Raw genomic sequence first — 25,232 nt, forward strand, 5'->3', positions numbered from 1 at the left:
AAAGATACATATTTGCCCACAACAATAATAATCCATGTCGCTATTAGAAACATTATGATCGGCAAGATTACACCGGTCTGCTGCTGCTGCTGGTGCTTAACGACGCGGCTTTCGCATCGCACAGTCTGCATGTGTGGAGAGAAATAATCTGTCAGGCTAATGAGAAGGTAATTTAAGTTAATTGGATCGATGGCTGGTGCATCTGTAGATGTGGGGAAGGACGAACTGCCAATATGTGGGGCACTTGAAGCATCGCAGCGCTTTAAAATGACGTGGTGGAGACGATGACTATTTCTATTATTTTATCTGTCTCAACTCCAAAACAAAAACACGGTCTGTCGCACATTATCCTGGTTCAGTGCCGAGTTGGATTTCACAGCCATTTAGGAAAGTTGAGCTCAGTTAGATTAGATTAAAGCAAGATTAAAATAATTTTTAAAAAAGTCAACAACACTCAAAAATACAAGAGAAAGCCTTGAAGCAATGATAGATATTTGATGTTATTATAATTGACTTCAAACGAGTTGTGTTTTATTACCCCTCAACACTGGTGCACCCGGTGCCTCTCCTTTAATGTTGCAGCTCTACGGTCAGAGGAAACTCAGCAGCTTATCAAGCAAAATCCTTCAGAGCTGGACCGATGCCCGAGTCGCGTCCCCGTCCCCCTCTCTTGAACAATGTCCATCTAGCTCCCAAAATGTCCATAGCCATAGAAACCACTCTTTGTGGTGCTGCCTCACACGGATAAAGCGCATTCCTCAAAGCTCTAATATGTTTATACGCTCGGCATGGTTGATTTTTTTTTTTTCTTTTCTGTGTGTAAATGGATTTTCACTGTCTGTAAGACATTAAAGCAACCGAGTAAAGATGTTTCCACTTAGCTAATGCGTCCTTGGGTAAATAAATAGTCACCTCACCAGCTGAAGCTAGCTGAGCAAAGTCTCTGCCACAACATACGGAAAAAACCAGGAAACTACAATGTGATTTTATTCTATAGATAACCGCTTATGGCTGTCGTATCCTATTAGGATGAGAGTTGAGATGAAGTTGGCACCTTCTCTCAAATCATTTCCAGAGGTGCAAACGGACCGAAAACTCTCAGAGGTTTCTGTGCCTCCAGAGCGACGCCCTGAGACGGGTTCACACATAATACGCACATATGGTGATTAATGCTTTACAAAATGGGCCATCTGGCCTCTGGCTCCAATTAAACTGACTTATAAACTCTACCGACCCAAATGGAGATCAGAAATATTCCATCAATGGAAATGGGGCGCAATATGAAGCACTCTGAAATTCATATGCATTGAAGTTAAATTATAAATGAGCATCTAGGCGTTTTTAAAATAATTATTTGTCCCTGAAACTCATCAAAACTACTTACAGTCAATTTAGCATAAGCTGTGCAGTTCAAGCTTACGTTTATAAGATTGAATGAATAAGTGGAAGAAAAGGAGCACCGATGTATGTGAGCATCATATTAATCTGTAAAATATCATCATAAAAAGAACATTATACCGTTGTCACTGCAGAAACACTAAACCTTACCAAGTATTTCTAGTCTAGGTTCTAGTGCAAACATCTCAGTTCACGTGAAATGAGACTAACCTGCACATATTTTTGTTTAGCAAGAAATGGAGGCTTATTTTAAGTAAATAATTCCTTAATATTGATGAAAAAGTACTGGTTTCATTGGCAGAAAAATTAACCTATGGGGAAAATGTCTTGTTATGAGTGAAATAATCTTATAATGAGATTATTTCACTGATAATTTGGGTCTGGGTGTGTTTCTGTTGGCATGCGTCTCTGCTCAGAGGCCAGTTGTTCGCTAATCTATAACCCACAGCTATAAAGTGCTTTTAGGCTCCTGCTGCGTGACACCACACCCTCCATTTAACCTATTTTTTTTTTCCATCTCCTCCTCTGTCCTATAGCCTCCGGGTCACTGTCCTTCATCACTGAGTTGAAGGCTAAACTGCTAATCTTCCTCTTGTTGTGTCCAACGCCATCAACCGTCAGCACAAACTCTTCCTCAGGACGGCGTCTCTGGCTTCCATTTGTTACTCACTCTCCAACAAAGATCGCTCCTCTTCCTTCTCTTCTTCCTTCCTTCCTTCTCCTCACCCTGTTTTCCGTGCCTCCTCTCCGAGCCGCTAACTTATCGCTCCGAAGTTGATTGCAGAATCTGGACTGCGCTGCACCATCTCCAGATTGGATTACGGCGTGATTTAATGGATGGAAGGACATTCCCTGCACTCTGGGATTGATTGTCTCAAGTGACTGCTGGCATTGCGACGGCTTGACATGAGTTGTAACAGCCCGTTAAAGGTTACAGTTGTAATAAAGGGGCGCTCGGCCGGTACCAGGCATTTACTTTCCCATGAATTACGCAGTGATTATGCTTCTGTGAGTGCATCCAGATAAACTCTGCCTCTTTTTTGCAGCGCTGCTCTACTTTTAATCTGCCTCCTTTCCCCGTTTAACCTCAAGTACGTTGCTGAGGGTATTCTGTCATTAGCTTCTTGCTCTTTCATCCTCCTCTTCTCTTCTTCATCAGTTCACCTCCCCTTCCCACCATCCGCTGGAATCCCTCCTATCCCAACCCAGTGCACCCCTGCTCTCTCTCTCTTTATCTCACCTCCTACCTCCCTCTTTCTCCCCTTCATCTAACCTCCAGCAAGTCGGAGTACCCCTCCTCCTTCTCTTTCTCTTGGATCATTCTAGTCCACTTTTTCCCTCTCTCTCTCTCTCTCTCTCTGCATCCTCTTGTCTCTCCTCCTCACCCTTTCCATCTCTTCCTCCCTTGTCCTTCATTCCTCTCCAGCTGCCAGAAGCTCGCAGGCTCGGCGCCCCTCCTCGTCCAACTGCTGACGATTCAGAAGCCCCCCGGACAAAGACCTCGCCACAGAAGGTAAGCGTCTCTTCTGAGGAGTTTGCACGAGTGTCTCGTTCACTGTACCTGCTTCAGGACACAGGTGTGGAGATGATGGGGTGTCTGCAGTAGAGAGAGGGAACGTGGGGGGAAAGTGTGGAGAACATGAAGATAGTGATGATGTGCGAGGAGGAAAGTGAGGGAAAACCTTTGATAAAGGCTGTTTTAGTGCAGCATTGACACAAAAAAATGCAGTATCAAAAAAAGACACGAACACAGAGAATACAGAAAGGAATTAAAAGCTGGAGAGGATGAGGATGAAACCAGACCAGGAACGTTTTTAAAAGAAAGAAATTTGCTTGCTGATAAATCTTTTCTGCATGCCTACAAAGGCATCGGCGCCCCCCCTCCTCCTCCTGCTCCTCTCCCGTACGGATCCCATTCACAAACAGGACCAGCGAACAGTCAGTGCTGATTGGTTCCCTGAGCGCTGCGTTAGAGTGTGTGTGTGTGTGTGTGTGTGCGTGTCAGAAAAAAAAAGAGAGGTAGATATGAAGGAGGGGGAAAGGACATTACATTCCTGTTCAGGTGAATCTTGGGAGAGAATGGCTGAATGAAGCTGCGGCGTGCGCTCTGGTACATTAACATTATCTATAACTCCGCCGTCCATATGGCACACAGCTGCAGTGATGGCGATGTGGATTTGTGGCTCGCCGACAGAGAGATATAGACATAAAAGAGCGCTTCTTTAAACTCATATCTGAACCCTTTTAAAAGACATTTATCATGTTTGATGCTCAATAACCTGAACATTTATCTGACTACCTAGAAGTAACGTTGGGTTACAACTAAAGTGCAGGCGGTGATGAATAAACTTAAGGAGGTGAAGGAATATGTGATCATATTTAGCTCCTTTTGCAACTAATCACCTAGTTGGTAAGTACAGTTGACTTGTGTATAATTTAATGTCAGTGTGAATGCAGAATCTCTATGTTAGAGAACATTAGTGGAGTTCCAGACATCTTTGAAGGCCAGGTGCTCAAGTGGCAGATGGGACCGCCATCTGCCTTACTAGTGGGAGATTTTTTTTAAGTTAAAGCTTCCACATCATATATTTACACCAGTTTCAAATCAACAGCGATATGCCATCTGAGGCCACACATAAATACACTGTAATAAAAGGAAAAGATTTCAGAATAGCACTTTTTTTGTCCAGAGTGGACGATGGTTCCGCTCGCCTCTGTCGTTGTGTCCTTGGGCAAGACATTTCATGTGGCAGTCTAATAGCCTCCTCACTGTCAGTCTGTCACAGGGAAGCTGTTGCTACTAGCTGTAGCTTGCCACCATGAGTGTGTGCGTGAATGGCTGTAGTGTGAAGCGCTTTGGGGTCCTCTGGACTTGATAAAGCGCTATTCAAGTACAAAGCCATTTACCATTTTGAAGGAAAAATGGCAGCTGCTCCAGCACCTTCTATAGTTTATCTGTGCAGGTCTCTGATAACATTAGTGAACATCATAAAGGCCCAAAGAACACAACAGACAAGTCAGGGAGAAAGTTGAGACATTTAAAGCGGTGTTAACCCAACATTTGAACATCTTTCCACCAATCAAAAATGAAAGTGCATCTAAATCTCTCCAGTTATAGCTGTCCACATACTATGACCGGGAGAACAGTAAGCAGAGAGGCAACCTAGAGGCGTATAGTAACTCTGGATGATCCGCTGCTCGGGGGACAGAATTTATTCAACAGACTTTTTGGTTTAGTTCTGTAAGAGTGGCAAGAAGAACGTCATTGTTGAAAGAAAACCATTAGAAGTCCAGTTTGGCGTTTGGTTTTAGCACAAATCACGTAGGGGACACAGAAAACCTCTGAAAAATGATGAAATATGTAATGGGGATGAAGATGATGTCAGGATGGCTGGAGCTAAATGCAGATCTCTCAAAGGCTGCATTAAAGCCAGTGGTCCCCAAACTACGGCCCGCCGCCACATTTGATCCGGCCCCCTGAACAATACCAGAGAGCATTCAGATTTTTTTTTTCATATATTGTATTTTCCGGTTTATATGTGGATTTTTCTTCAACCACCAGGGGGCTCTTTAGCAGGAAGTGTGTCCTGTAAACTGTGGGTGTTTTGTTTTGCATGGCGCATTGCTGCCATCTCTTGGACTTTTAGCCCCCCCTTCAACAATTTCCGGCGGCGCAGGTGATAAACATGTAACACTTCTGTTACAAACTGACTACGGCCCCCCACCAGAGAAGGGGAAAGTTATGTGGCCCACACAGGAAATAGTTTGGGGACCACTGATTAAAGCATTGACCTTTTTTATACAGCCACAGGTACAATGGCATAGATCAGGTAAAAGCAAATTCATAAACTGGCCCAGAGAAAATTCAGACTCTAATCCAGGTGAGGTCTTGAGTAAGGCTGTGGTACTCTGTATAGAACGGGACGAACATTTCAGTCTCTAGATGTACAAACTCAGTAGAGGCAGAAGACATAGCAGCTGAATGAAGCAAAAATTGGTTGAAGTATTGACTCGGAGCTAAAGACAAACCATGCTGTTCTGCAAAATCCCACGGTGTTTGCCTTTGTAATGTGACAGAATATGGGAAGATTCAATGAATACTCATCATTTTGCAAGGAACCATATGATCAAATAGCAGCAGCAGTCAAGTCGGAGTCAATTTTCGCAGGTCTTTCTCTTCCAGATACCTTAATCACCTTCAACTAATGCTCTTCTCACATTAATTTGAAACAAATGGACACTGAGAATACACTTCATGCTCGATCCCCTTTTCCTTTTTAGCTCCTGCAGTTTCTCCTCTCATCACATCACACATCTCCGCAAACTACATCACCACTTTTCCATTAACGATGCAAGTCGAGCTAGATACATGGTTAAATATTTCCACCCGATTTCTTGGGAATTCGCTGATTTCACGAGGATGAAGCTCGGCGAAGTGTGAAATACCCAGGTGTGAAATGATGTTCCTGTGGGAGGAGGCCTCGCAATTTCACCGCGGGGTGTGACTGAGAAAATCAGAGTCAAGCAGGCAGACTGAATAGTTGTGCATGTCTGTGTGTTTAAAGGGTCTTGTTTAGACCTGGCATTAACGTACACCTGGAGAAATCTGTAAATATCTCAGTGGCTAAACCAAGTTCCATCTGACCCACTATTTTGAGTCCCTTGCATGGATTAACAGTGACGTTTGCATTTACTTTGATTAGAGACTGAAATGTACCTTACTTGTGGGGTTTATGGTACAGATGAAAGACAAGTTGGTGGTTGATGATCCTTCATAGTGATCAGTTGTGTTTAAATGGCTGAAAAAGTGATTTAAAAGTCCAAATTATTGTGATAAACTTTCATCAGTTGCAAAGGCAAATGCTAGTCTGGTGGATGTGACAACTTCATGCTAAGTCTGTTTTAAAATGCATTTATGAATTGGTCTCTCTTTGGGACTCCTTCAAGCCTTCATAAATCTCTAAGCACCGCATCAATGTGCAGAGTGTCAGCAGCAGCGTTGAAGTTTATAATGGACCCCTACTTGTGTTAAAATTCTGTCTCCAGCTTCACACCGATTGAAGTGATTTGTGATTCGGTTACTTGGCTGTTCAGAGTGATAACTCCGCCAGATCTGAGCTGGATAGGGTGTTTTTTTTAAACCAAATTTAGAATATTTGCATGGTCTAGTCAAAGTTTGGACTGGAAATGGCATGGTATGTCACCAAACAAGCTGTTCACTCATGACACAATGTGCCTGAATTAACTAACTGTGACAAGAAAAGAGGGACAATCTCTTCATAGTGATGTAAAAAACTGATGGTCGGTTATGACAAATACTTGAAGCCCGTTGTTGCTCCTAAAGTCGTCACAGCAAGCTCTTAGTTTTAATTCATTTTCACACTGAACCAAGTGATTTAACACCGACTTAAAAAATTCTAAAAAATGAAAGTGTTTGTTGTTAGTGCAGCTTAAATGCTCTTTTTATAGGGTAAATGTAAGAAGAGATCTTTAAAAAGAGACTGTGTCTATGCAGGCTTCAAAAATGAACTCTGAAGGACCATCTCACCTCCGACCATCACAATATGATATCGATACAGAAACATCACATTTTTATGTTGCTGCTATTTTTCTACCGGTTTGACATTATGATTGACAGCAAAGTGGAAATGTCTTGAAGAAAATGATTTCACAATGTGGTTGTTAAGATGTAGAAGGTCATTTTACACAAGGCTGACATGATGACATAATTATGAATTGACATAAAACTGCATCTAAAATTTCATTACACATTTCGTCCTGAAATGAGTTTTCTTCTCAGCTGTAGAGTTAATGTTTAATCCTTGGCTCACGTCCATCAGTACCAATTAACATATAAGCAATCAATTAACATTATAAGTCAATAAAAGTGCGACTTATAGTCCAGAAAATACGGTCCAACTTTAACATGATACATGGTGATGGAAGTATCATGCCGTGGGGACGCTTTTGGTCAGTGAAGTTGGTCAGACTCAATGAAAAGCTGACAGAGCTTGAGATATCTTTCCAAGAATACCCGACTGAATCGTCAGCCTGCTCATCTGTAAAGCTGCTACAGACGTACCCCAAAAAGCGAACCTACAATGTATTGACATGGGGGGAGGGTGAAAAGTAAAGGATAGCACCCTTTTCAAATTTTGACTTTTAAGAAATATTAAAAATAGTGCATTTGCACATGAATTTTCCAGTTACTTGAAATGCATCAACGTAATTTATAGGGAGCCAAGGTTTACCTCCATCATCCATCCTCCCATGAACTCTGAAAATCTTTCCTGTTGCTACTAAAATAAAAACATTAAACATATGTACGGCACAAAGGTCATAGATACTTTGCCAATTGCCCTCTGGTTCCCGATGTTCCCTCCACTGCACAGACCTGTGGAGCGTGGTTGAGACTGTGTGCTGGTAGCAGAACTGAACGGAGGATGATGGAGGAGTAGCTGTTTGCGTGGGTTCATGATTGAAAGTGAGAGATGTCAGAAAGGGGTCACTGAGTTGAGAACTGTCAGAAGGTTAAGTAAGTCAGATTGTTCTTTCCTCTGGTTGACCTTTATTTACTACAATCCGCCATTTAAGGTATTGTCTCTTTTCTTTTTTTGGCCTATTCTTCCTTCTGGTTTCACACATGTTGATGTATTTTTTTTTTTTTACAATATTCCTCTCATTTCATCTCCTTAGCAAATACAGCCACCTTGTCATCGGGGTGCCTGAATAATTAAAACTCCATCACTCCTCACTGTAGAGCAGAAGTCTCTCTCGCAGAATTTGCATTTGCGCTGATTTTTGGAAAAGCACAATTAACCCCCTGTAATGCCCTTTGTTTTAATGACATTAGTTAAAGTAGATTTTGATAAATATTGGAGGAGAGAGTTCCATGGTTCTCTTGAGCTGACATGATAAAAAAGGAAAGCATATTAGTTAGCTATGCAACAAGCTTTCCTTCAATCCGCGCAAAGCTCAGCAAGCTGACAAGAAAAGGCATAAGCTACGCAGATGACATACACTCTTCTACCTATTACAATTACGCAGCATGCGCGCACATTACTGAATGCTCCTGTTATTGTAATGGTCTCTGTCAGAAGGCTGTGATGGCCATACTCACTCCCCAGAGTTTTCACTGTTCAGATGCTGCCGCCAAGGTCAAGGACAGATGTTGTACGATGTGGCCGAGAGCTTGATGAGCTGGCTGATACACACGTTGATCAATGTAAAACGTGGTCCGTGCTGCCTGTTTGGGGCTTAATTTTGTCTGTATGCATCTGTAGACATTAGAGAGTCATCACACGCCAGCGGCCTTTAATAAGGCATTATAAGTGTGGAGTAAACAGAATCTGTTCGATGCAGGGGTTTTTTGTGTGTGTGCGGCAGGTGTATTCTGCCAGACAGCTGGACTTTGTCAAGTCTTGTGAAGGTCCTGCAATAAGCAGAAGGGCTCAGGTGTTTTGCTGACTTGCAATGGACTCCAGACACCTTAGGACATAAGGTCATACGCGTAGTTTTACCACTGCAGCTTGTTTTATCTCCTCTCTGTTCTCTGGGTGTGTGTGTGTGTGTGTGTGTGGTGCTAATTTCTCATAAGCCCAACATGCATCGGTGCACGTGTGAGTACATCTCGCCATAATGTTCTGAATGGAAGGCGCTTCCTTCTCGGGGGAGGTTCAAAGGCTGTTTGAGTAATTTAAATGATTGGCCATGTTTGTGGGCACAGAGTGTGACAGGAGTTTGAGTATATCCAACGAGGACAAAAAGTCGCTGCTAACTTTAGACCGTCACCAAGGTCAGTCCAGAGCAACAGGAGTCCGCCCATTTCCAATTAGAAAACCTGCGACCCCTTAAATGAGATCATTAACAAACTCACGGTCAGATGGGACAGAGAGCCAGAAAACGGATAGAGAGGGCTCTTGTTATTTTAGCCTGGGCTTTTTTTTTTCTTTTTCCTTTTTTTTTTTTTAGAAAAAGAAAATTAATTGGATGATGATGTGACCTATTTTGTCAAAGCCACTTAAAGTGGCCATCTTTGGGGAGCAATATCTCGGTATATATAGATGTACTGTCCTTCTCAAGCACTGAGACCTAAGGTTATACATCTACTTGGTCAATAAATGTTAGCCAACAATAAACATAAGACTCCCATATTACTTTTTAAAATTATACAACTTAAGATGGAAAAAATCCTAAAGATTTCAACACAGCAATCACCTTGTCCACTGGGGAGGAGGCAGAGTTTATTGCTGAGGTAGTTAGAAGCTTCCAAGGACCACGAGAGGATGATATTTGCCTGGATTCCTCTCTGGACATTGGACATCTGGACCTAACACAAACCTCTTTAGTGTCACCTGAAGGCCAGCACATGTTGATTGTGAAAATGAAGTCACCAGGGTCAATCTAAAAATAGAGACTTCTAACATGTTCCAAAAGTTTTGATAGTTTTTTAACCTTAGACATAGGGTGAGGTGTATAGCTTCTATCCTGGACAAGGGAAGGTGGACCTTCATAGTCGTGCCAAGGGGAAGAGGTCTGGAGACCATTTACAGCCACAGTGGCATCTTGTGTGGGATGCTACTATAATATTTGGTGCAAGGGATACTTTCATGACAATTGAGTAATGTGTGCGAGAGGACAAGGGGGTATAGGGTGCTTTTAGATACGTTGAACTCTCTGTATACTCAAAGAAACCTTCTGCAGCCCAGTATGGCCTTCACTTTTTGTATCAATACTCTCCTGTAATTAGTCTATTTTTTCCCATAAGAAATTGTTTTTGTGAAATGTCTCATCACTTTTAAAGAACAACCATTAATTGATAAAATCAAAAAGAACTATTGACATTTCTTTTGACTGCTTTTTTACTTTGTTGGAGGATAATTCATAGACTTTTCTGAAGACTTCAGAACAGTAAACATGCTGAAGCTTGTGATATGTCAGTCCATTAACCATACTTAATATATATCCTTTGTATGTTCCATCATTTAGTAACTTGTCAACATGTCAAGGAGACTTGAATACATCACAGAACTTTTTATGAATAAGACAAACAACAAAATAAGGGACAAGTTATCTCGTCTTGACTTGTTCGGCCTTGACACCAATCTCACCCTTTCCTGCTTGTTACTCTGAAGGTGTTCCATTATTGCCTTCTGAAACATGCCATTCTTTACAGTATGTACATAATGTGATAAGAACAGCATATTTTGAACTGATATATATCTTTTGAACTTTCTATTTTTATGTCTTTGAGTCAGATGACAAATCTAGGCTTTGTTGTGCCTACAACAAAAAACACAAAGCCTGTAGCTGGTTTAAGTCGCTTTGGGAATTCCTTACATTTTGGTTGGTTCTTACTATTTTCACTTTAGTGAGAGTGCACATACCTCTGAAGTATGCTGAATAACGATCTAGTGACAAATTACACTTTAAGTGTGCCATCATTCAGCTCAGCCAGCAGTGTTATCCATGACACGAATGACAAGGCCTTTCTTGCGGCCTTGCAAAGATGCATTGATTGAGAACAATATCCATCAATCCTGCTAAGACTTGTCATATTCCAGGCCACGTTTAGCCCCTGAGAGGCACCGATTCCAGTGGAGAGCTTATTTTCCTTTTTGAGGTAATCATGCAACTCCATTTGAGGTAGTGACAGTGCAGATTAAGGTCAACGTGGGTAAGGGCAAGTAGTTGGAGTTGGATGTAGTAAGGGCAGATGATCTCTGAGACCAACACAACATAGGATTTCCTGGTTTATCGTGAAAATACACTCTTTTTATGCTTGTCAATTCTTGGCATTGCCAAAATGAATGAGTTGGACTGAAGTGCACAGACACAATTGATCACTTAACTTTAGTCAATGTAGTTGGTGGTAATCTGCTGTGAAATACCTCGAATGTAGGTATTATTTAATCCGCACTTAATTGTCAATATGCTTCACCATTTACAATGGTGTGAAGACTCTACACAAGACCACAGTATATCTTGTGGGTCAAAAAAATCTAGGCATTTGGTTTTCTGTCAAACTCACACCAGCAGCTCCATGTCAAAGGCCAACACTCCTAGATTCACCCATCAATCCTTTCTAAACCTGTTCTGTTCAGACGCGACATGGTTCTATTTAAACTACATAAGGCTGAAGTCCTGTCATCTGTCCTGGTTCATCACAATTCGGCACATGCCCAGAAAGAGTGTACTACTTTAAGTAGACGCTCAACATTGATCCAGTTGAGCCTCTTGCCGGTTCTTCAACGTTAACTTTTTGAAAGAAAACTTGCTTTCGTTATGCAGAACGCAGCCGGCTACACTGATATGATTCATGATTCACCAAAGCGAGCTCAAATAGGGGCTTTCTTTTGTTGTTCCATGAAAACTCTGTTTTGCTTTGTGAGTTTTTAACTGTTCAAGCTCTCTGCTGCAAGGTCAGTGGAGCTCCGCTCAATTGTTTCCCACACACAGCACTGCAGGGGCTGCCACGAGTGACAAGAGAGCAAGCTGCTGACCAGGCTTCCCTGGCAGAGGTACAGGCACAAATGGCACAAATTGGCAACAGTGTGCATATCTGTGGTTGTGATGAGCACTGCTCACTCATGCACAATACGAAATGATGAGCACTCCCGGTGCCACGGGTAGAGCCCGTACACTCTCTCATTCTGCAAACGCTGTGTGTGGAAACAGACTCCAAGTCCACATTTAGGCAATCCTGTAAAACACGAACAACCTCGAGCGCAGTGCAGATGAGACTTGTGTCAATGTGGAACCACTCGGGTAATGACTGAGAAATTCGACGGATGATAGTCGATGCAAGATTAATTCCTAACTTCAAGTTGCTGTACAAATCCTCTTAATAGCATCAAGATGCTGTCATGTTGCTGAAGGTCAAATTTCTGAATAAGAAAGTTTGTTGACAGCGTGTTCAGAGCCCTATAGCACTTGCCCTTTTGTCCAGAGTTTAACCAGTCTTCCAGCTGTTACTTTAACATCCCCTCGCCTCCTTCGTGTTCACCTACCCTTTTCTCCTTTTTCCACTTGCATCGCAGACATGGACTGGAATACAAATTGTGGCTTTCTTTATTTCTGTTGCCTATGATGCTGCAGGACAGAGGAGACGGTAGTGAATGTGTCCCGCTGAAGCTGAATACGCGCATCCCCGGCGAAGTAAAGCTGCTCAGCAGACAAAAGAGGGGGAAACAATGAAGAAATTGAGACAGTGGCAGTGAATGACGAAAAATAGAGATAAAGGAGGGATCCATGAAAAGGGTAAGACAAGAGGAAAAGATGGAAAGAAGAAAGATAAAAAGCAACCTCCATGGAAAACAGACTACTTCTACAAGGTTTATTGTTCTCTATAACAATGATGCTGACTTATTCACCTAATGAAACTGTCTCACTGTCCCAAAGCTTTGCAAATTAGTGTCCAGTCAAGTTATTTTGTTCTGAAACTGTTTGAGTAACAGCTTTAATTTCCTCCAGGAAAATAATACGTTTCCATCTCCCTCTTTAGAGACGGTTTTATGAAGGTGATGATAAGACTTCAGTCTTTGTAGCTTGCTGTCAGAAACTTTAGATATGTCTGAAAAGCATTTTAATTATTGCTTTTTCAAAATGTAAAATGATTAAGGAGTTCAAACCTGGACTGGATAGTTCTAGTGTGATGAGATTGTCTTTATTTGAAGAAATATTTGTCCCATGTAACACACAAAAGGAACATTTTTTAAATCCTTTTTGGCGTTGGCATCGCCTTACAATTAGACAAGTATAAAAACTTTGAAAGCTAACATTTCAAATGCCAAGTAAAATCCCGGGCAAGTTATTCTACACTGATATCAGATTCTTTAAAACAAAGCTGGTGATTTGCAAAATCAGAGAAAATTGGGATAATAAATTTTGCCAAAAAATGACATTAAAACCTCATCTCATTGGATAATATAAAACCTAAAACTTTGCCGTGCTAAAACTTGTATGGACATACTGTTACAGCTGCACTGCCACCTGCTGGCCCGGAATGATATGCCAGCACTAACTGAAATTTCATGGCTTTTTGCCCAGAACTACATTGTGCTTTTTAAACACAGAGGCAGCAAGTCCATTAAAAATAATGATAATGATGTTGCTGAGGCCTTGCTTTCCACATGTGGCACATTGACTTTTATTATTATAATTATTAGATGCATGGGCTCAGCACTTCGCACCACTTTTGCAGCAAAGACGATATCTATTTTTCTGTGGACATCGCTGATTAAGAAACTGACAATTAATTAAGTCGCAGGTATTAACAAGGCGATGCCGTTTTATTCTGCCGCGTACGGTGAGTCACGTCTCCAAATCCATCAACCCTCATTAAAATCATCAAAAATGGGTCTTATTGCCATTTACCCCTGAGGAGCTCTCTGTGTGCTGGATTAGAGCATAGATAATCTAACCACTTTGTTCCAGATGCTCTTTGTTCCTTTATTCTCTAACATTAAAGGGAACATAGAGAAGGCACAAAGTGGTCGAAATATGTGATTGCGTTCATTTTGTATGTCAGACCATGTAAACCGGTTGGCCACAGGATGCGAGTGTCTGTTAAAGACACATCCATGACTCTCCCTGACCCCATTTACTCTGGGCCCAAACCGTATTTGTGTCCCGTTGCCCCGAGCGCTACACCAGTAAGCTATTACACATGCATACTCTGTGACATAATCAACATCTGTCCTATTCGATTAATTTTCTTTACCACCCCCCTCCACCCGAATCAAAGTAAAGCTGACTCTCCTTCCCTTTACAGCAGCCACAAAACAAAAAAAAAAAAAAGGAGACCCTTACATCACACTGCTGTGAGCCAGTCAGGCATGACGAAGACTGCAGTATTTTCAGCTGGGGAGACACGGACTCCGATGCACACGACCCCACGAGAAAGATGTAACAGGAAACTCATTGAACCTCACCAAAGCGACTATAAACTGTGTTTAGATGTTTTTCAAAAGCAGACATAAACGTTTCAGACTGAATTTTCAGACGAAGGTCGTACTCCGTGCTCCTCTGCCGGCTTTCACTTCAAAAATGCTCAAAGGCAAATCAAAAGAGCGTGATAGAAAAGCAGGCTTCGTTTAATTTGGTCTAAAACACTGAAATTAGTACATTTCGACCCGCTCTGCTGCTATTAATCCTTGGCTGTCAGCTTTGCAGTCTACATTTTGCAAGCAGATCTCATGCTTCATTGCAATATTACATATTGACCTTGTCTTGTGTAAGCGTGTGTGCATTTTACCTGCTCTGTGAAAAAGAGTGCATGCTTGATTTCGTTGTGTGTGTCTGTGTGTGTGTGTGTCTGTGTGTGTGTTTGGGTGGCCTGCAGGCTTTCCTTCCTGCAAAGCTGAGGAATAAAACAAGTGAACAAGACAGCAAAAAAGGAAGAAGCATCACAATAAGGTGACACAGGATGGAGGGAATCAGCCTGCAGCATGGTGACACCAATCACACGAAACACGTAAAACGGACATTTCGCGGCCAAAGGGAATGCATCGGTGAGGAATTGATGAGAGTAGTTTCCTTTTTCCAGAGATTGCGTATGTTCCCGAAGAAATAGGCCTGCTTTTCTTAGCTTCAAATTGCTGCACAGGTTGTTCCCGGTGCTGATGTACCCACAAAATGAGGGTGTTCAAAGTTTATTAAAAGGACGGGTTCTATAGAGACCGCATCCGCAAGTCATGGGCGAACGCAACAGCGTGACCGTCACTCTGAATCTGTGTCATCTGTGCTCAAAGCCGAAATGCACAAGTCGACTACTCATGTCTGAGCACAGATTCAACGGTCCAGAACAACATCAAACTCTGGTCTGGTTGGACCAAATATGTGTGAATATACATTTACGTCTAAAGTCTTGCACTGACACACTTTAAAAAAAAAAAAAAAGTGATTTATTTTGAAATCCTCCTCACTGGGTGGAACTTTCTATTGCTTTCATCCATGAATAAATAATTCCTCTCATAAACGCCTTTATGGATGCCATGACTTTTCTGCATTTTCCGCACAAAACATAATAGCCGTTTTTACGCCTCATTGAACCGAGAGGCAAAACTGTGATAGCGCAGTATTGATGATGTTGTCTTTTTAATCAGCCGGATGAATTTATCCATTGGAATTAGAATAAAAGACATGAGGTGGGGAGAGTAATCACTTGGCTGAGAACCCAGAGGACGAGGGGGGAAATGGCACCGAATGCACATTTGTCACACACACAGACTAAAAACCCTCAGAGACTTGTTTGTAGAGCACACACTCAAGTTAAATTTAGTTTGGTTTTTATGCACTGAATGGATTTTTTTTTTTTTTTTCAAAACAACTGTTGTGATCCTTCAGAGAAAGGCTTTTGTCTAAATTTGATATTATAACTCCGGCTTTATGCATAAAAGATGGTCTTTATAGAGAAAGAGAAGGGAAGTCTTGGCACAGAGCCGTTGGTGCAATGATGGGGCCATTGACTGCACAGCGTGTGTGTGTGTGTGTGTGTGTGTGTGTGTGTGTGTGTGTGTGTGTGTGTGTGTGTGTGTGAGAGAGAGAGTGTTCGCAGGCTTGTGTGTAAGCCACATTCTGGTTCTCCTGCGGTCATCATTCAGTGCGGCACACCTGGAGTTTAAGAGGCTGTCTGCTGGGGCCAAATGATCTAGAGAGTCGGAGAGAGAAAAATAGAAAAAGACAGGAGGGGGGGAGGCATCAAGGAGATAAGAAGGGGAGGGGAGGTGGCAAAATTTGCCAAGACGGTCTGATGATCCCTGGCTTGTTAGATGTGTGCCGCTGAGAGAAAATGAAAGCATAAAATTAATGGGGGGCGATGGGAAGCAGAGAGCGCGAGTGAAGGAGACGGAGAGAAGGATGGCTAAATGAGAGGGAGGAGACGGATGGAGGGATGCGCGGAGAGACGAGAACATCCATTTAGGTTGCCGGGACACTCTGCTCCTTCATCTTGAAGCGGATCGAGTCGAGCCACAAAGGCAAATCAGCAGGAAGAGTCAAAGAGAGAAAATTTAAAGCAAAAAACCCCCAAAAAAACATGTAATACAGATTGAGAATAATCCTCATAGGGTTGGTATTGAATGCCATTTCACTTCTTTTTTTTTTTATATAGCAGAAATGTAAAAAAAAATGTCAACATTATACTTGACTTTTTTTTCGTACATTTTGGCCACTTTTCACTTTCATTTAAAAGTCTATTTATTTCTGGCATTTAAAATTTTTTTATTGCACACTCTTTACTTTCTGTGGTCTTATGCAGTTTGCACAAATCTAAAGTTTTTCAGGCCGTATATAAGTTTTATTACAATTTAATACATTTTCCAAAATGTCTCTCATGTACACAACATACAATGGATGTCCTGTTCAAGACTTTTTAAAATAATCTGTATCGGCTCTCCTGAAGAAACTTAAGCTCCCACCACCTGTTGTTGGACTGCCTCTGTTCTCCCAGTTTCTTTACGGTCCGGGCCTGATTTCATCTGTTTTCCTTGCTAAAATCTACATTATTTTTCATAACCCTCAAAGTGTTTTTCAACCTTTACAATCCATCCGTCTGTTATCTCCCACTAATCTGGGATCCAGACATTCTCACGCTTAATATTTTCATTTCCGAAGGCAGAACCATTCACATCATTCAAGTCGGTCAGAGCAACACAACTTCAAAGAGGTAAATCTCAATTCAAGCCAAGCGAACTCTTCTTCCTGACTCACCTGAGCGTTCCCACCTGTCTGTGGCAACGCTGCCACTTTGGTGCTTCTCTGACGATCTGCTGTTCTTTAGGTCAACGGAGGTTTCTGATCAAAGAAACTTTGATCTCAGCTTTATGAAGTTACTGATGTAATCCCTGATTAACTCCTCTCTTCTTTGACTCGTGGGTTTTGGCCAGACCTGTGAAAAGGGAAAAAAAGTTTGAACAGAAAAATCTAATGCCAATTGTGGACACATGCACTTTCTTCAGTGACCACAGCCTGTACTTGTAGATTCAGGTTCAGCTGTTTTTATTTCTATCCGCCTCAGCAATGCCTCGTCGTGAACTAAGAACTACTTCTTGGTAGTTTGCTTGTGTTGAAGCTAAAGGAAATGACACACTAGGGAACACCCTCATTAGGGCGTAGCTTTGATAGAGGCTAACAAAGGAGATCACAAACTCTTCTTAGTTGCCATTTTGTTCTGCTAGCTCTTAAAGGTAGCATGTGAAATGGACCAGCTGTGTTTTGGTATTAATTAATGAAATTCATGAATTCAACTCAGACTCTTTTTCAACCTCATACACCAAGAACCCAGCATGGAGAACGGATAACTTCTCCACACTTGCTAGCATCTCTTACAATTCAAAAAATAATTGTTAAATGAAATTTGCCTGTCTAGCTATTTGTCTAAGCTAAATAAGTTCAATAGATTCACTATTTGGGAACTTTTCTACACATGGACAGGGAAATTCAGACATACCGTGTCAAAGAAAAGAATCATTTCCAAACGACGTCAATAAACTTAAAAGCTTAAGTGCTTAATAAATGAGCACTCTCACTATTTCAGGTCGTTTTCTAATTCAGCACCATGCATCATTTTAGCCTTGTAAAAATTCAAACATGAGCTCATAACAGGCTGACACAAGCATCGCCCCTGGACTTGTAATCACAGGCCTGGTGTATCCAAACTCCAGCCGGTGATTAGCTTTTATGGAATGAAAACTGATCAGGATGCTTTTTTTAAATTACAAACAGAGAAATTTCATCAGAAGTGGTCAGGAACCACTCCAGCATCAAGTGATACCGCACACGTTTGAAACTTTGTTCACAGAGTTTGCGGAGCTCTCCGGTAAATCCGTCGCCTCTTGAGTAAAATCCTTCCCCCGCTTCTCCCCCCTGCTCTGCATATAACCCGGCAAAGTCCCGTTTGCCGGGGTGGGAACTGCTTGATATGCAAGGAGACACCTGCCTGTTGAGGCATAGCTGGCGATTTTATCCCGTCTCAGTAGAGCGGAGGATGGCATTATGATGAAATGAGAAAAAGTGAGAAAATCATCATCATCACAGCCCCTGACGTGACTGCCAGCTTCCATCTGAGAGAGGGAATGAGATTTGTCAAAGACGGAAACGAAGAAGATTCAGAAATGTTTGTTTGACATGTCGGCATAACACGAGAGGAAAAGGGGGAAGATGTGAAGAACTGACAAGGTAACCGAGGAGTTGAAGCAAACGACAAAAAAGATAAACCAAGAAGAAAAGAACCAGAGGGAAGACTGAAAGGACAGGAAAATGAGGAGAAAGATATTCACTGATCAGGCACATTATGACTACTGACACAAGAAATGGATAATACTGAATATCTCTTTTGTGGCACTGGTTAAAAAAAAAAAAAAAAGCTGCTGCCTCAGTGTTTTTTATCACTTAATGTGTGAAGGTGTGATGAAAAACAGAGCCTGGCCAGTCTTGTCACACCTTAGAGGCATTTGTTTTCTTTTAATTTGCTCCTTCCTGAATAGTAAATGTGTATTAGGATCAATGATCGTTACTTTACCATGATGTTATATCTTGTTTTATCTATTATTTTTTATCTATGGAGCCAGTGACCATCTGGGTAATCTGATTTGGATGCTTTATGGGGGTCCCTAATGTGATCAGATAACAATTTGCAATATCCCTCATAAAGTAAGTCAGAACATCAGTTTCAAGCATCTGGCATGCTGAGTTGAGGGATTCTTCATCAAAACTGTGTTGTGCTAGAGTAAAATGTGTTGTAATGTCTCAACATTATTTCCCTTTGACATAATTTGAAACAAAAGTCAGAAAAAACTTCGTTTTTTTTAGTTCAACAGAAAGAAAGTCAAGATATGCAGCAAATGGCCAGGCAGGCTGCATGGAGGCCCATGCTTCAGTGGCTGTGTTGTACTGGTGTGGACAGGGCGACTTACAAAGCTGTTGAAGAAACATCAACGTCTGAACCTGAGAGACAAAGGACAAAAGATAATCCAGGAGGACCAATCTTAATTTCTTTGAACTGTCAGTGCTGAGTACTTCCATTAGTGTCCACTGATGTTTTTTCTTTAATCTGGAGCTTCCAACCATTCCCTCTCCGTTTCATCCAAACACCTCCTCCCTGCGTCCTCCTCTACTTGATCACATGCCTCTCCTGATTATTGCCCCTGTCCGTTTCCTTGTCTCCTCATCTCCTCCCTCCTCTCCTCACCTGCCTCGTCTGTCGCCTCTCATTCTGTGTCAGGAGGCCTTGTTGGCAAAACTAGAGGCAAAATCACAACTTCCACCCCTTTCCTCGGCGTTTGTGTGTCGGTGAGTTAGAAAAGAGACAAAGAGCTGAAGGAGTGTATGTGTGGTCTGACCCGTATGCCCATTTTGCCAAAATAGAACAACTGGTTGTTTGCTTTGCCTTCTTCTTTGTTCGTCCTTCTACCTGCTCTGTATTCTCTCCAGTCACGAGTGAACACACCGAATATAACGCACACACGGGTTCACGGGGTGGTGAAGTGTTAGGTTTCGTAAACATGCTGCTGAACACGGGCTCCCTTAACTTCCCCTTCGCCGAGTCGCAACAAAAGTTCTGATCGTTGTTCACCTGCTGGAGCTCTGTGAGTCACTGAACCATGTTTTTGTACAGGACAAAAACACAAGAGGACATGATTACTGCATGATTGACCATCTTTGAGAAAAAACCTGGGATCATAGTATATTCATCCAGACTGAGTCGTTACAGTACAAACATCACACAGGGTTAAATTTAATCAGATTCAGAAGGTATTTTAATCACGTTTTGTGGATTACAGAATGGAAGATGCTATATAAGCACTCCACGCCAAAGAAATGCAAGAATGAATGGTGGTTGTTAATTATGAAGGCCTGTCTGTTTGGTATTAATGATATTATTAGGTATTTTGCAACATCTACAGGAATTTCATAAACGAAACAGATTAATGTTTTTTTTAGTGCGTCTGCTACTTCTACTTATTGCTTTCATGCTAAATGATTATGTCCACAGAAAATGCAGTTCGGAGAATAAGCATTGCAGCAAAGATTTTTGGTCAAAGCTTTTCATATTTTCATCCACATTGAAAAAAAAAAACATATTCCATCTAAAAACATTCACATAATTCACTGTTGGTTTAACATTTTCTGGATATGCTGATGTTTCCGTATAGAGCACGTTGGTTTTAAGAAATGTCATCTGGGCGTAACGTTGCACTGATATCACAAGCTTCTTGATGGAATATTGGTTTGAAGCAGTAAATCAAGCAGGAGGAAACTACAATTTTTATGCGTTATGGAAGTAATTTAAATAAATAAGTGAAATGGAGCATATCTTTAAAACTCCCACTGTGAACATTTATAAGTTTTTCAACTTTTCTATGACTACTCAGTATGAGTTACATTAACTGATTATGTATTTAAATCTCCTAATGTGGTGAGTGAGTCTGTTTCTCAGGTGTTTAATAAAACATTTTTTCATATTTTTGCATAAATGGTTGTGATAAAAAGCCTCCCATCCCCAAATTTCTAAACCATTAAGCTTTACCAAAATGACAGTTTTACTTGCCACTTTCGGTTATATGCAAAAGTTAAACCAACAGCAATTTCTGCTTGCTTAACTACCGCACCTAGAAAAAAACCTGTGAAAATTTTTTTCTTAGCATTTCTTTTACCCCAGGGTGATCTATAAACACAATCAATTTTTTTTTTTTCAACAGACCCTGTGGTTTTGGAAATATTGATCTCTACCAAACGGTTGAGATGTCCTTTATGGTTAAAGTTCATCTCTACCAAACGGTTGAGATGTCACCTAATGGTTTAAGTACATGACATAATAAAAATACCAAGTACAATAGATAAATTAAAATAAAATGTTAATTTATAAAGAAATAAGCAATAAAAAATGTCTGGGGCATTGGATAGTTTATTTCTGTCACAATGACAAAACATTGGTTTTAATTTCAACTAAAGAAAACATTGCGTTGAACAAGGAAATATAGAATTTTTAATTTTCCCATCTTGACTGTCTGATTATTAAAGTGCAACAGCACAAAATTCTCACATTCAATCCACTTCTGATTATAGGTAACAGTGCAAAAAAAATCATTTTTACATTCAAAAAAGAAAAGAAAATACTGCAGAATAGAAACATTTATTACTTTTATATCTCAGCACACCTTTTCTGTTTTTGTGCAACAGCATGTATTTTGGGACACAACTGTCATGTATCTGGAGGATTGATTGAACTAGTGTTACTTGTTTTCATTAAAACTTTGAAAAAACATGGCAAACACAGAAAAACATCAAACATTAAAACATTTCATATGTGTTTGCAAAACAGCCTTCATTTTGTGCATTAGATGCGCTTTACCTCTGGTGATACAACTTGAAGCATTCCTGGCTCGCATTCAAACACAGGAAGACATTGCATTTCTCACATTTCCACCTGGACACTCCCTTTGGACACAGGTTGCATCTCCCTCGTTTTTCACAGTGAAGAGGCCAGTGTCCCATGTTGTCGTAGCGCACATCTGTTTGTGGTTTTGGTCGTGATGGTCTTGAGATGTAGCCTGTCTGCTCTGGTGGTGGAGAGCTGGAAGATGGTCGGCCAACTTTGGATGCTGGCTTATTGAACTGGTTCAAACTGTGGCCAACTGCGAGGCGGAACTGTTTGAGAGACATGGGTTTCTCATTCAGGAGGCCACTGTCCCTTTTGTAGAGTAGCCAGGAATTTGCAATGCAGAGGTCCAGGATGTATCCAAACAGAGGAAGATACCATCTCCTTGACCTGGCTGGGGTCTTGTACAGGTGTACTAGCATGTCAGACAGATCGATTCCTCCCATAGGGTAGGGCTTTGTGAAAGACCTGCTTTTTGAGGGAGCCTCCTCTTCATCCAGGGATTCGAATGAGGAGTCTCCAGCATCATCTCTTTGTGTGGGCTCATAATCTGGATCTTCAACTTGGTCATCGCTCAGATCACCATCAGATTCTCGGGGATCATCTGGCACAAGGGCAAGACGAGTGCGTGGCCTCGCGCCATAGAAGGATTTAGCATCCATCTAGTGGTGGTTGAAAAGTTAAAATTAGTTACTAGTTGAGAAAATTTTGATTTTCCCACATTTATTCTAAAATGTTACCATATTTGCTAATATCAACTCAGAAAGTCGCAAAAATTATTTTGTCAGATAATGTTATAATTATTCTTTGTGTATAAGACTTTAATAACACTTATTGTTTCATATTTATACCAATAGATGAAAATAACTTGATTTTATAGCAAAAAAAAAAAAAGTTAACTACGTTAGCTTAATTAGCTACATTTACCATTAAGTGACATCTCAACCGTTTGGTCGAGCATATTTTCAAAAAATTATTTGACCTTTAATTTAGCTTTTTCGGTGATATCAAGTAACATAATTCTGTTTATTAATGTCTATAATACTATCATATGCCAGAAAACGATTCCTACCTTTCAACGTTTTACCACAACCAGTCGATATATGTGACAGAGTTTCAGGGTTCTGACTTCGTGGTTGGAGAGGAGAAGAAGAACTATTACTATTTAAAGAAACAGTGCCCTCTAGTGGATTTCTTTAGCATATCGTCCTTCAAGCAAGTGGCAGAGATGGCTCAATCAGGTTAAGCTAAGTTAGACACTCCTCATATTGAGATATAGAGACCCAAAATGTGCTCAACCAAATGGTTGAGCGGGCAGTTAAAGGGTTAAAGGGTTAATGACATAAAAAGTAACACCAATGTAGATTTAAAACACACTTTTCAATCCTCTTAAAATGACTAAATAGTGACGGAAGGCAACATATAAATGATTTTAATGCTTTTTAAAGTTATATTAACCAAACGTGTATTGAGAGAATGAGAACAGTGTTACTGCATGCAGCAGCGTCCTTCCTGTGACTTTGTTTAACCCTCCTTTCGGTCACCGCTGGATGCGCCTGTTGACTCTGTGGGCAGGCTGAACAGTCCTCGACTATCTAATCAGATTGCACCGAGCCTGTAGGTGTGCGCTTCATAAGTCTAACGAGTCTTCCGCCATGGGTCATTAGCAGGGAGTGGATCAATGCACACGAGATGCCAGTGCATTAACTTGATTTAATTATGGTATCTTTGCGGTGCCAGGCCCCACTTTGCTTTGCTGTGCAACCCATGAATGCGTAAATATCCGCTAATGTTGGCACTTTGTAGAGTTAAAACGATTGATCTGCACTACAGTTTTTAATTGAAAATTCTTTTTATTGTGGAGGGGGGGGTTAACTTTTCGGTGCTATTGACATTGAAGGTATCATTACATTATCTGGGTATATGCTACAAATAATACAAAATATTTTATGACAGAGAATATTTAGTATTAAATATATCAGGTTATGATGTATTCAATGTACCTTGCAAATCTGAACTCTGATCCGAGATCAATGGGATGGTTTAGCTAATCCTTGTGTTTCGTAGACAAGTCCAACTAAAATTAGAAATACAAGAGGATGAAAATGCATTACCTGCATCTGAACAACATATACATCAACTATTAACAGAAGTTATATAGTGGTAGGTTTGACATATTCAATAAATTACAAAAAAAAGAATTCAAGAAGCACAGGAATTCCATCCATTCTCTGTAATAGTTTTGCTTAAGTTAATTAAAACATTTCAAATACATTTATTTCTTTGATTGTTTACAAGAAAATAATTCACACCTCACTGAAAGAGAGAATGTTTTCACTGCTGCCACATCCCTGACCGGGCAGTGCATTGCCGGTTTCCTGTTTTCTTCTTCGCCGTAATTACAAGCTTTTAGCAGATGGTATCTTGTCCATGACCCAAACAGCCGTGATTACTGAGAACGCCGAGCTGTTTGCTGTGACTGAGAAATGTGTTTTATTTAATGTGTAGACTGTAATATTAAATGTCTCGTTTGGAAATAAAGCTTCAGTGCAGAGAGGTTTTATTGAATCGCTTAGCAATCGTTCAGCGATCCGGAAATACCTTTATCGACTTGTCCCAATCTGCTGAAATGGTACAGAACAATCTTGCTGTGGCGATTTCTGTAAGACATTACAAATATTCAAGGAAAGGAAAAACTGATGAAGTAGATGCAGGAGATCACAATGCGATGGGGAGGAGATAAGCACCTGTATCACCTCTTGACATCCAAGCAGCAGAGAGAACTGTCTAAATGTCAAAAGTAGGAGTGGGTAAGTCCAGTCGTTAGGAGCAACTAGCCTTCAAAATTGGATGCATCCGTTCTCCAGCATTCCTGAATCAAATGGCTGAATTCCCACACCGGCACGTCCTTCAGATCCAGAGGCCTGCTGACGAGGCATTCATTTGATTCAGCAGTACTGGATCACGGATGGATCTGAAACGCTAGCAGTTCTTGAGGATTGGAGTTTGGCCCCCTCAGCGAGACACACCAGAAGGGCTGCAGTGTGTCTAATTTGTTAATGCCTTTAATACACACATGACACAACAAACTGAAAAACAGCACAACAGAACAGATTACTGGTTAGTTTCATCAAGAGCGATGACCCTCCTGAAGAGATCAGACTCAAAAGGTATCGGTGGACACCGGGCCTTGGACTCTTGGCTGCTCAGCAGAATCTGCTTGTGTTGATTGTTCATCAGAAAATAACGAGCTGAAAGTTTGGAAGCGTGTCTAGACATTCAATGTCTACATTTCCCTTGGGATCTCACGTGCCAAGCATTAATCTCCATCTACCAGTCAGTGTTCAGTGGCAGATGGGTGTTGGTGGTCCTGTTAGTCATATTGGTGTAAAGATGAGTTTAAAGTCCGCAGTTTAATATCCTTTGTGTGGCAGTGCAGCTAGAAATCATCCCG

General features: G+C 41.1%; 1 protein-coding gene and 1 long non-coding RNA gene across 2 annotated transcripts in view; one reads left to right on the top strand and one right to left on the bottom strand.

Annotated features, from left to right (window-relative positions):
- Nucleotides 1-2,748: 2,748 nt before the first annotated feature.
- Nucleotides 2,749-25,232, top strand: part of pvalb6 (parvalbumin 6) — a 45,144-nt gene continuing 22,660 nt past the window's right edge. Inside the window, exon 1 of the mRNA XM_081609796.1 lies at nucleotides 2,749-2,911. The gene's annotated coding sequence lies outside the window, so the exon portion shown is untranslated. The remainder of the gene's footprint in view (nucleotides 2,912-25,232) is intronic.
- LOC145552479 (uncharacterized) lies at nucleotides 21,287-23,107 on the bottom strand. Its single transcript, XR_014088537.1, has 2 exons — nucleotides 22,851-23,107; nucleotides 21,287-22,440 (listed from the first exon to the last, which is right to left on the bottom strand). It is a non-coding gene; the product is annotated as an uncharacterized LOC145552479 (long non-coding RNA).

The sequence above is a fragment of the Poecilia reticulata genome, chromosome 8, assembly GCF_904066995.2.
Source record: "Poecilia reticulata chromosome 8, P_reticulata-male-v2, whole genome shotgun sequence".
Lineage (NCBI taxonomy): Eukaryota > Metazoa > Chordata > Actinopteri > Cyprinodontiformes > Poeciliidae > Poecilia > Poecilia reticulata.